The sequence below is a fragment of the Pristiophorus japonicus genome, chromosome 3 (assembly GCF_044704955.1).
Source record: "Pristiophorus japonicus isolate sPriJap1 chromosome 3, sPriJap1.hap1, whole genome shotgun sequence".
Taxonomy (NCBI): domain Eukaryota; kingdom Metazoa; phylum Chordata; class Chondrichthyes; family Pristiophoridae; genus Pristiophorus; species Pristiophorus japonicus.
Window position 1 is genome coordinate 324,675,032 of NC_091979.1, and position 13,162 is coordinate 324,688,193.

A 13,162-nucleotide genomic window follows, 5' to 3' on the forward strand; every position below is an offset into this window, starting at 1 on the left:
TAGGACACTGGGACACTGAGACACTGAGACACTGAGACACAGAGACACTAGGACACTAGGACACTTGGACACTGGGACACTGCGACACTGGGACACTGAGACACAGAGACACTAGGACACTGGGACACTGGGACACTGCGACACTGAGACACAGATACACTAGGACACTGGGACACTGGGACACTGAGACACAGAGACACTAGGACACTAGGACACTGGGACACTGTGACACTGAGACACTGAGACACAGAGACACAGAGACACTAGGACACTAGGACACTGGGACACTGTGACTCTGAGACACTGAGACACAGAGACACTAGGACACAGAGACACTGGGACACTGAGGCACTGAGACACAGAGACACTAGGACACTGGGACACTGGGACACTGAGACACTGAGACACTAGGACACTGGGACACTGAGACACTGAGACACAGAGACACAGAGACACTAGGACACTAGGACACTGGGACACTGGGACACTGAGACACAGAGACACTAGGACACTAGTACACTGGGTCACTGGGACACTGAGACACAGAGACACAGAGACACTGGGACACTGGGACACTGAGACACTAGGACACTGGGACACTGAGACACAGAGACATAGGACACTGGGACACTGAGACACTGAGACACAGAGACACTAGGACACTGGGACACTGGGACACTGAGACACAGAGACACTAGGACACTGGGACACTGAGACACAGAGACATAGGACACTGGGACACTGGGACACTGAGACACTGGGACACAGAGACACTAGGACACTGGGACACTGTGACACTGAGACACTGAGACACAGATACACTAGGACACTGGGACACTGGGACACTGAGACACTGAGACACAGAGACACTAGGACACTGGGACACTGGGACACTGGGACACTGAGACACAGAGACACTGAGACACAGAGACACTAGGACACTGGGACACTGGGACACTGAGACACAGAGACACTAGGACACTAGGACACTAGGACACTGAGACACTGAGACACAGAGACACTAGGACACTGGGACACTGGGACACTGAGACACAGAGACAATAGGACACTGGGACACTGGGACACTGAGACACTGAGACACTGAGACACTGAGACACAGAGACACTAGGACACTGCGACACTGGTACACTGAGACACTGAGACACAGAGACACTCGGAGACTAGTACACTGGGTCACTGGGACACTGAGACACTGAGACACAGAGACACTGGGACACTGGGGCACTGAGACACTGAGACACAGAGACACTAGGACACTGGGACACTGGGACACTGAGACACTGAGACACTAGGACACTGGGACACTGGGACACTGAGACACTGAGACACTGAGACACAGAGACACTAGGACACTGGGGCACTGGGACACTGAGACACAGAGACACTAGAACACTGGGACACTGGGACACTGAGACACAGAGACACTAGGACACTAGGATACTGGGACACTGGGACACTGAGACACTGAGACACAGAGACACTAGGACACTGGGACACTGGGACACTGGGACACTGAGACACAGAGACACTAGGACACCGGGACACTGGGACACTGAGAAACAGAGACACTAGGACACTGGGACACTGGGACACTGAGACACTGAGACACAGACACACTAGGACACTGGGACACTGGGACACTGAGACACAAAGACACTAGGACACTAGTACACTGGGTCACTGGGACACTGAGACACTGAGACACAGAGACACTGGGACACTGGGATACTGGGACACTGAGACACAGAGACACTAGGACACTGGGACACTGGGACACTGAGACACTGAGACACAGAGAAACTAGGACACTGGGACACTGGGACACTGAGACACAGAGACACTAGGACACTAGTACATTGGGACACTGGGACACTGAGACACAGAGACACTAGGACACTGGGACACTGGGACACTGGGACACTGAGAGACAGAGACACTGAGACACAGAGACACTAGGACACTGGTACACTGGGACACTGGGACACTGAGACACAGAGACACTAGGACACTGGGACACTGGGACACTGGGACACTGAGACACTGAGACACAGAGACACTAGGACACTGGGACACTGTGACACTGAGACACAGAGACACTAGGACACTGGGACACTGTGACACTGAGACACAGAGACACTAGGACACTGGGACCCTGGGACACTGAGACACTGAGACACAGAGACACTAGGACACTGGGACACTGGGACACTGAGACACTGAGACACAGAGACACTAGGACACTGGGACACTGGGACACTGAGACACAGAGACACTAGGACACTAGGACACTGGGACACTGGGACACTGAGACACTGAGACACAGAGACACTAGGACACTGGGACACTGGGACACTGTGACACTGAGACACAGAGACACTAGGACACTGGGACACTGGGACACTGAGACACAGAGACACTAGGACACTAGGACACTGGGACACTGGGACACTGAGACACTGAGACACAGAGACACTAGGACACTGGGACACTGGGACACTGTGACACTGAGACACAGAGACACTAGGACACTGGGACACTGTGACACTGAGACACAGAGACACTAGGACACTGGGACCCTGGGACACTGAGACACTGAGACACAGAGACACTAGGACACTGGGACACTGGGACACTGAGACACTGAGACACTCGGACACTGGGACACTGGGACACTGAGACACTGAGACACAGAGACACTAGGACACTGGGACACTGGGACACTGAGACACTGAGACACAGAGACACTAGTACACTGGGACACTGGGACACTGAGACACTGAGACACAGAGACACTAGGACACTGGGACACTGGGACACTGAGACACTGAGACACAGAGGCACTAGAACACTGGGACACTGGGACACTGAGACACTGAGACACAGAGACACTAGGACACTGGGACACTGGGAAACTGAGACACAGAGACACTAGCACACTGGGACACTGGGACACTGAGACACTGAGACACTGAGACACTGAGACACTGGGACACTGAGACACTGAGACACAGAGACACTAGGACACTGGGACACTGGGATACTGAGACACTGAGACACTAGGACACTGGGACACTGGGACACTGGGACACTAGGACACTGAGACACTGAGACACAGAGACACAGAGACACTAGGACACTGAGACACTGAGACACAGAGACACTAGGACACTGGGACACTGGGACAGTGAGACACTGAGACACTAGGACACTGAGACACTGAGACACAGAGACACGAGGACACTGGGACACTGGGACACTGAGACACTGAGACACTGAGACACAGAGACTCTAGGACACTGGGACACTGGGACACTGAGACACTGAGACACTAGGGCACTGGGACACTGGGACACTGAGCCACTGAGACACAGAGACACAAGGACAGTGGGACACTGGGACACTGAGACACTGAGGACACTGAGAGACTGAGACACTGGGACACTGAGACACTGAGACACAGAGACACTAGGACACTGGGACACTGAGACACTGAGACACTAGGACACTGGGACACTGGGACACTGGGACACTGAGACACAGAGACACAAGGACACTGGGACACTGGGACACTGAGACACTGAGACACTGAGACTCTGAGACACTGAGACACAGAGACACTAGGACACTGAGACACTGAGACACAGAGACCCAGAGACACTAGCACACTGAGACACTGAGACACAGAGACACTAGGACACTGGGACACTGGGACACTGAGACACTGAGACACTAGGACACTAGGACACTGGGACACTGAGAAACTGAGACACAGAGACACTAGGACACTGGGACACTGTGACACTGAGACACTGAGACACAGAGACACTAGGACACTGGGACACTGGGACACTGAGACACTGAGACACAGAGACACTAGGACACTGAGACACTGAGACACAGAGACACTAGGACACTGGGACACTGGGACACTGAGACACTGAGACACTAGGACACTAGGACACTGGGACACTGAGACACTGAGACACAGAGACACTAGGACACTGGGACACTGGGACACTGAGACACTGAGACACAGAGACACTAGTACACTGGGACACTGGGACACTGAGACACTGAGACACAGAGACACTAGGACACTGGGACACTGGGACACTGAGACACTGAGACACAGAGGCACTAGAACACTGGGACACTGGGACACTGAGACACTGAGACACAGAGACACTAGGACACTGGGACACTGGGAAACTGAGACACTGAGACACTAGGACACTGGGACACTGAGACACTGAGACACTGAGTCACTGAGACACAGAGACACCAGGACACTGGGACACTGGGACACTGAGACACTGAGACACTGAGACACAGATGCACTAGTACACTGGGACACTGGGACACTGAGACACTGAGACACAGAGACACTAGGACACTGGGACACTGGGACACTGAGACACTGGGACACTGAGACACTAGAACACTGGGACACTGGGGCACTGAGACACTGAGACACAGAGACACTAAGACACTGGGACACTGGGACACTGAGACACTGAGACACTAGGACACTGGGACACTGAGACACTGAGACACTGAGACACTGAGACACAGAGATACTAGGACACTGGGACACTGGGACACTGGGACACTGAGACACTGAGCCACTAGGACACTGGGACACTGAGACACTGAGACACTGAGACACATAGACACTGGGACACTGGGACACTGGGACACTGAGACACAGAGACACTAGGACACTGGGACACTGGGACACTGAGACACTGAGACACAGAGACACTAGGACACTGGGACACTGGGACACTGAGACACAGAGACACTAGGACACTAGGACACTGGGACACTGTGACACTGAGACACTGAGACACTAGGACACTGGGACACTGAGACACTGAGACACTGAGACACTGGGACACTAGGACACTGGGACACTGTGACACTGAGACACTGAGACACTAGGACACTGGGACACTGAGACACTGAGACACTGAGACACAGAGACACTAGGACACTAGGACACTTGGACACTGGGACACTGCGACACTGGGACACTGAGACACAGAGACACTAGGACACTGGGACACTGGGACACTGCGACACTGAGACACAGATACACTAGGACACTGGGACACTGGGACACTGAGACACAGAGACACTAGGACACTAGGACACTGGGACACTGTGACACTGAGACACTGAGACACAGAGACACAGAGACACTAGGACACTAGGACACTGGGACACTGTGACTCTGAGACACTGAGACACAGAGACACTAGGACACAGAGACACTGGGACACTGAGGCACTGAGACACAGAGACACTAGGACACTGGGACACTGGGACACTGAGACACTGAGACACTAGGACACTGGGACACTGAGACACTGAGACACAGAGACACAGAGACACTAGGACACTAGGACACTGGGACACTGGGACACTGAGACACAGAGACACTAGGACACTAGTACACTGGGTCACTGGGACACTGAGACACAGAGACACAGAGACACTGGGACACTGGGACACTGAGACACTAGGACACTGGGACACTGAGACACAGAGACATAGGACACTGGGACACTGAGACACTGAGACACAGAGACACTAGGACACTGGGACACTGGGACACTGAGACACAGAGACACTAGGACACTGGGACACTGAGACACAGAGACATAGGACACTGGGACACTGGGACACTGAGACACTGGGACACAGAGACACTAGGACACTGGGACACTGTGACACTGAGACACTGAGACACAGATACACTAGGACACTGGGACACTGGGACACTGAGACACTGAGACACAGAGACACTAGGACACTGGGACACTGGGACACTGGGACACTGAGACACAGAGACACTGAGACACAGAGACACTAGGACACTGGGACACTGGGACACTGAGACACAGAGACACTAGGACACTAGGACACTAGGACACTGAGACACTGAGACACAGAGACACTAGGACACTGGGACACTGGGACACTGAGACACAGAGACAATAGGACACTGGGACACTGGGACACTGAGACACTGAGACACTGAGACACTGAGACACAGAGACACTAGGACACTGCGACACTGGTACACTGAGACACTGAGACACAGAGACACTCGGAGACTAGTACACTGGGTCACTGGGACACTGAGACACTGAGACACAGAGACACTGGGACACTGGGGCACTGAGACACTGAGACACAGAGACACTAGGACACTGGGACACTGGGACACTGAGACACTGAGACACTAGGACACTGGGACACTGGGACACTGAGACACTGAGACACTGAGACACAGAGACACTAGGACACTGGGGCACTGGGACACTGAGACACAGAGACACTAGAACACTGGGACACTGGGACACTGAGACACAGAGACACTAGGACACTAGGATACTGGGACACTGGGACACTGAGACACTGAGACACAGAGACACTAGGACACTGGGACACTGGGACACTGGGACACTGAGACACAGAGACACTAGGACACCGGGACACTGGGACACTGAGAAACAGAGACACTAGGACACTGGGACACTGGGACACTGAGACACTGAGACACAGACACACTAGGACACTGGGACACTGGGACACTGAGACACAAAGACACTAGGACACTAGTACACTGGGTCACTGGGACACTGAGACACTGAGACACAGAGACACTGGGACACTGGGATACTGGGACACTGAGACACAGAGACACTAGGACACTGGGACACTGGGACACTGAGACACTGAGACACAGAGAAACTAGGACACTGGGACACTGGGACACTGAGACACAGAGACACTAGGACACTAGTACATTGGGACACTGGGACACTGAGACACAGAGACACTAGGACACTGGGACACTGGGACACTGGGACACTGAGAGACAGAGACACTGAGACACAGAGACACTAGGACACTGGTACACTGGGACACTGGGACACTGAGACACAGAGACACTAGGACACTAGGACACTGGGACACTGGGACACTGAGACACTGAGACACAGAGACACTAGGACACTGGGACACTGTGACACTGAGACACAGAGACACTAGGACACTGGGACACTGTGACACTGAGACACAGAGACACTAGGACACTGGGACCCTGGGACACTGAGACACTGAGACACAGAGACACTAGGACACTGGGACACTGGGACACTGAGACACTGAGACACAGAGACACTAGGACACTGGGACACTGGGACACTGAGACACAGAGACACTAGGACACTAGGACACTGGGACACTGGGACACTGAGACACTGAGACACAGAGACACTAGGACACTGGGACACTGGGACACTGTGACACTGAGACACAGAGACACTAGGACACTGGGACACTGGGACACTGAGACACAGAGACACTAGGACACTAGGACACTGGGACACTGGGACACTGAGACACTGAGACACAGAGACACTAGGACACTGGGACACTGGGACACTGTGACACTGAGACACAGAGACACTAGGACACTGGGACACTGTGACACTGAGACACAGAGACACTAGGACACTGGGACCCTGGGACACTGAGACACTGAGACACAGAGACACTAGGACACTGGGACACTGGGACACTGAGACACTGAGACACTCGGACACTGGGACACTGGGACACTGAGACACTGAGACACAGAGACACTAGGACACTGGGACACTGGGACACTGAGACACTGAGACACAGAGACACTAGTACACTGGGACACTGGGACACTGAGACACTGAGACACAGAGACACTAGGACACTGGGACACTGGGACACTGAGACACTGAGACACAGAGGCACTAGAACACTGGGACACTGGGACACTGAGACACTGAGACACAGAGACACTAGGACACTGGGACACTGGGAAACTGAGACACTGAGACACTAGGACACTGGGACACTGAGACACTGAGACACTGAGTCACTGAGACACAGAGACACCAGGACACTGGGACACTGGGACACTGAGACACTGAGACACTGAGACACAGATGCACTAGTACACTGGGACACTGAGACACTGAGACACAGAGACACTAGGACACTGGGACACTGAGAAACTGAGACACAGAGACACTAGCACACTGGGACACTGGGACACTGAGACACTGAGACACTGAGACACTGAGACACTGGGACACTGAGACACTGAGACACAGAGACACTAGGACACTGGGACACTGGGATACTGAGACACTGAGACACTAGGACACTGGGACACTGGGACACTGGGACACTAGGACACTGAGACACTGAGACACAGAGACACAGAGACACTAGGACACTGAGACACTGAGACACAGAGACACTAGGACACTGGGACACTGGGACAGTGAGACACTGAGACACTAGGACACTGAGACACTGAGACACAGAGACACGAGGACACTGGGACACTGGGACACTGAGACACTGAGACACTGAGACACAGAGACTCTAGGACACTGGGACACTGGGACACTGAGACACTGAGACACTAGGGCACTGGGACACTGGGACACTGAGCCACTGAGACACAGAGACACAAGGACAGTGGGACACTGGGACACTGAGACACTGAGGACACTGAGAGACTGAGACACTGGGACACTGAGACACTGAGACACAGAGACACTAGGACACTGGGACACTGAGACACTGAGACACTAGGACACTGGGACACTGGGACACTGGGACACTGAGACACAGAGACACAAGGACACTGGGACACTGGGACACTGAGACACTGAGACACTGAGACTCTGAGACACTGAGACACAGAGACACTAGGACACTGAGACACTGAGACACAGAGACCCAGAGACACTAGCACACTGAGACACTGAGACACAGAGACACTAGGACACTGGGACACTGGGACACTGAGACACTGAGACACTAGGACACTAGGACACTGGGACACTGAGAAACTGAGACACAGAGACACTAGGACACTGGGACACTGTGACACTGAGACACTGAGACACAGAGACACTAGGACACTGGGACACTGGGACACTGTGACACTGAGACACAGAGACACTAGGACACTGAGACACTGAGACACAGAGACACTAGGACACTGGGACACTGGGACACTGAGACACTGAGACACTAGGACACTAGGACACTGGGACACTGAGACACTGAGACACAGAGACACTAGGACACTGGGACACTGGGACACTGAGACACTGAGACACAGAGACACTAGTACACTGGGACACTGGGACACTGAGACACTGAGACACAGAGACACTAGGACACTGGGACACTGGGACACTGAGACACTGAGACACAGAGGCACTAGAACACTGGGACACTGGGACACTGAGACACTGAGACACAGAGACACTAGGACACTGGGACACTGGGAAACTGAGACACTGAGACACTAGGACACTGGGACACTGAGACACTGAGACACTGAGTCACTGAGACACAGAGACACCAGGACACTGGGACACTGGGACACTGAGACACTGAGACACTGAGACACAGATGCACTAGTACACTGGGACACTGGGACACTGAGACACTGAGACACAGAGACACTAGGACACTGGGACACTGGGACACTGAGACACTGGGACACTGAGACACTAGAACACTGGGACACTGGGGCACTGAGACACTGAGACACAGAGACACTAAGACACTGGGACACTGGGACACTGAGACACTGAGACACTAGGACACTGGGACACTGAGACACTGAGACACTGAGACACTGAGACACAGAGATACTAGGACACTGGGACACTGGGACACTGAGACACTGAGCCACTAGGACACTGGGACACTGAGACACTGAGACACTGAGACACATAGACACTAGGACACTGGGACACTGGGACACTGGGACACTGAGACACAGAGACACTAGGACACTGGGACACTGGGACACTGAGACACTGAGACACAGAGACACTAGGACACTGGGACACTGGGACACTGAGACACAGAGACACTAGGACACTAGGACACTGGGACACTGTGACACTGAGACACTGAGACACTAGGACACTGGGACACTGAGACACTGAGACACTGAGACACTGGGACACTAGGACACTGGGACACTGTGACACTGAGACACTGAGACACTAGGACACTGGGACACTGAGACACTGAGACACTGAGACACAGAGACACTAGGACACTAGGACACTTGGACACTGGGACACTGCGACACTGGGACACTGAGACACAGAGACACTAGGACACTGGGACACTGGGACACTGCGACACTGAGACACAGATACACTAGGACACTGGGACACTGGGACACTGAGACACAGAGACACTAGGACACTAGGACACTGGGACACTGTGACACTGAGACACTGAGACACAGAGACACAGAGACACTAGGACACTAGGACACTGGGACACTGTGACTCTGAGACACTGAGACACAGAGACACTAGGACACAGAGACACTGGGACACTGAGGCACTGAGACACAGAGACACTAGGACACTGGGACACTGGGACACTGAGACACTGAGACACTAGGACACTGGGACACTGAGACACTGAGACACAGAGACACAGAGACACTAGGACACTAGGACACTGGGACACTGGGACACTGAGACACAGAGACACTAGGACACTGGGACACTGGGACACTGGGACACTGAGACACAGAGACACTAGGACACTGGGACACTGGGACACTGAGACACTGAGACACAGAGACACTTGGACACTGGGACACTGAGACACTGAGACACTGAGACACAGATACACTAGGACACTGGGACACTGGGACACTGAGACACTGAGACAGTAGGACACTGGGACACTGGGACACTGAGACACAGAGACACTAGGACACTAGGACACTGAGACACTGTGACACTGAGACACAGAGACACAGAGACACTAGGACACTGGGACACTGGGGCACTGAGACACTGAAACACAGATACACTAGGACACTGGGACACTGGGACATAGAGACACTGAGACACTAGGACACTGGGACACTGGGACACTGAGACACTGAGACACAGAGACACAGAGACACTAGGACACTAGGACACTGGGACACTGGGACACTGAGACACAGAGGCACTAGGACACTGGGACACTGGGACACTGGGACACTGGGACACTGAGACACAGAGACACTAGGACACTGGGACACTGGGACACTGAGACACTGAGACACTGGGACACTGGGACACTAGGACACTGGGACACTGGGACACTGAGACACAGAGGCACTAGGACACTGGGACACTGGGACACTGGGACACTGAGACACAGAGACACTAGGACACTGGGACACTGGGACACTGAGACACTGAGACACAGAGGCACTAGAACACTGGGACACTGCGACACTGAGACACTGAGACACAGAGACACTAGGACACTGGGACACTGTGAAACTGAGACACTGAGACACTAGGACACTGGGACACTGAGACACTGAGACACTGAGACACTGAGACACAGAGACACCAGGACACTGGGACACTGGGACACTGAGACACTGAGACACTGAGACACAGATGCACTAGTACACTGGGACACTGGGACACTGAGACACTGAGACACAGAGACACTAGGACACTGGGACACTGGGACACTGAGACACTGGGACACTGAGACACTAGAACACTGGGACACTGGGACACTGAGACACTGAGACACAGAGACACTAAGACACTGGGACACTGGGACACTGAGACACTGAGACACTAGGACACTGGGACACTGAGACACTGAGACACTGAGACACTGAGACACAGAGACACTAGGACACTGGGACACTGGGACACTGAGACACTGAGACACTAGGACACTGGGACACTGAGACACTGAGACACAGAGACACAGAGACACTAGGACACTAGGACACTGGGACACTGGGACACTGAGACACAGAGACACTAGGACACTGGGACACTGGGACACTGGGACACTGAGACACAGAGACACTAGGACACTGGGACACTGGGACACTGAGACACTGAGACACAGAGACACTTGGACACTGGGGCACTGAGACACTGAGACACAGAGACACAATGACACTGGGACACTGGGACACTGAGACACTGAGACACTGGGACACTGAGACACTGAGACACAGAGACACTAGGACACTAGGACACTAGGACACTGGGACACTGGGACACTGTGACACTGAGACACAGAGACACTAGGACACTGGGACACTGGGACACTGAGACACTGATACACAGATACACTTGGACACTGGGACACTGGGACACTGAGACACAGAGACACCAGGACACTAGGACACTGGGACACTGTGACACTGAGACACTGAGACACAGAGACACAGAGACACTAGGACACTAGGACACTGGGACACTGTGACACTGAGACACAGAGACACTAGGACACTGGGACACTGGGACACTGAGGCACTGAGACACAGAGACACTAGGACACTGGGACACTGGGACACTGAGACACTGAGACACTAGGACACTGGGACACTGAGACACTGAGACACTAGGACACTGGGACACTGTGACACTGAGACACAGAGACACTAGGACACTGGGACACTGGGACACTGAGGCACTGAGACACAGAGACACTAGGACACTGGGACACTGGGACACTGAGACACTGAGACACTAGGACACTGGGACACTGAGACACTGAGACACAGAGACACAGATACACTAGGACACTAGGACAATGGGACACTGGGACACTGAGACACAGAGACACTAGGACACTGGGACACTGGGACACTGGGACACTGAGACACAGAGACACTAGGACACTGGGACACTGGGACACTGAGACACTGAGACACAGAGGCACTTGGACACTGGGACACTGAGACACTGAGACACAGAGACACAAGGACACTGGGACACTGGGACACTGAGACACTGAGACACTGAGACACAGAGACACAGAGACACTAGGACACTGAGACACTGAGACACAGAGACCCAGAGACACTAGGACACTGAGACACTGAGACACAGAGACACTAGGACACTGGGACACTGGGACACTGAGACACTGAGACACTAGGACACTAGGACACTGGGACACTGAGAAACTGAGACACAGAGAAACTAGCACACTGGGACACTGGGACACTGAGACACTGAGACACTGAGACACTGAGACACTGGAACACTGAGACACTGAG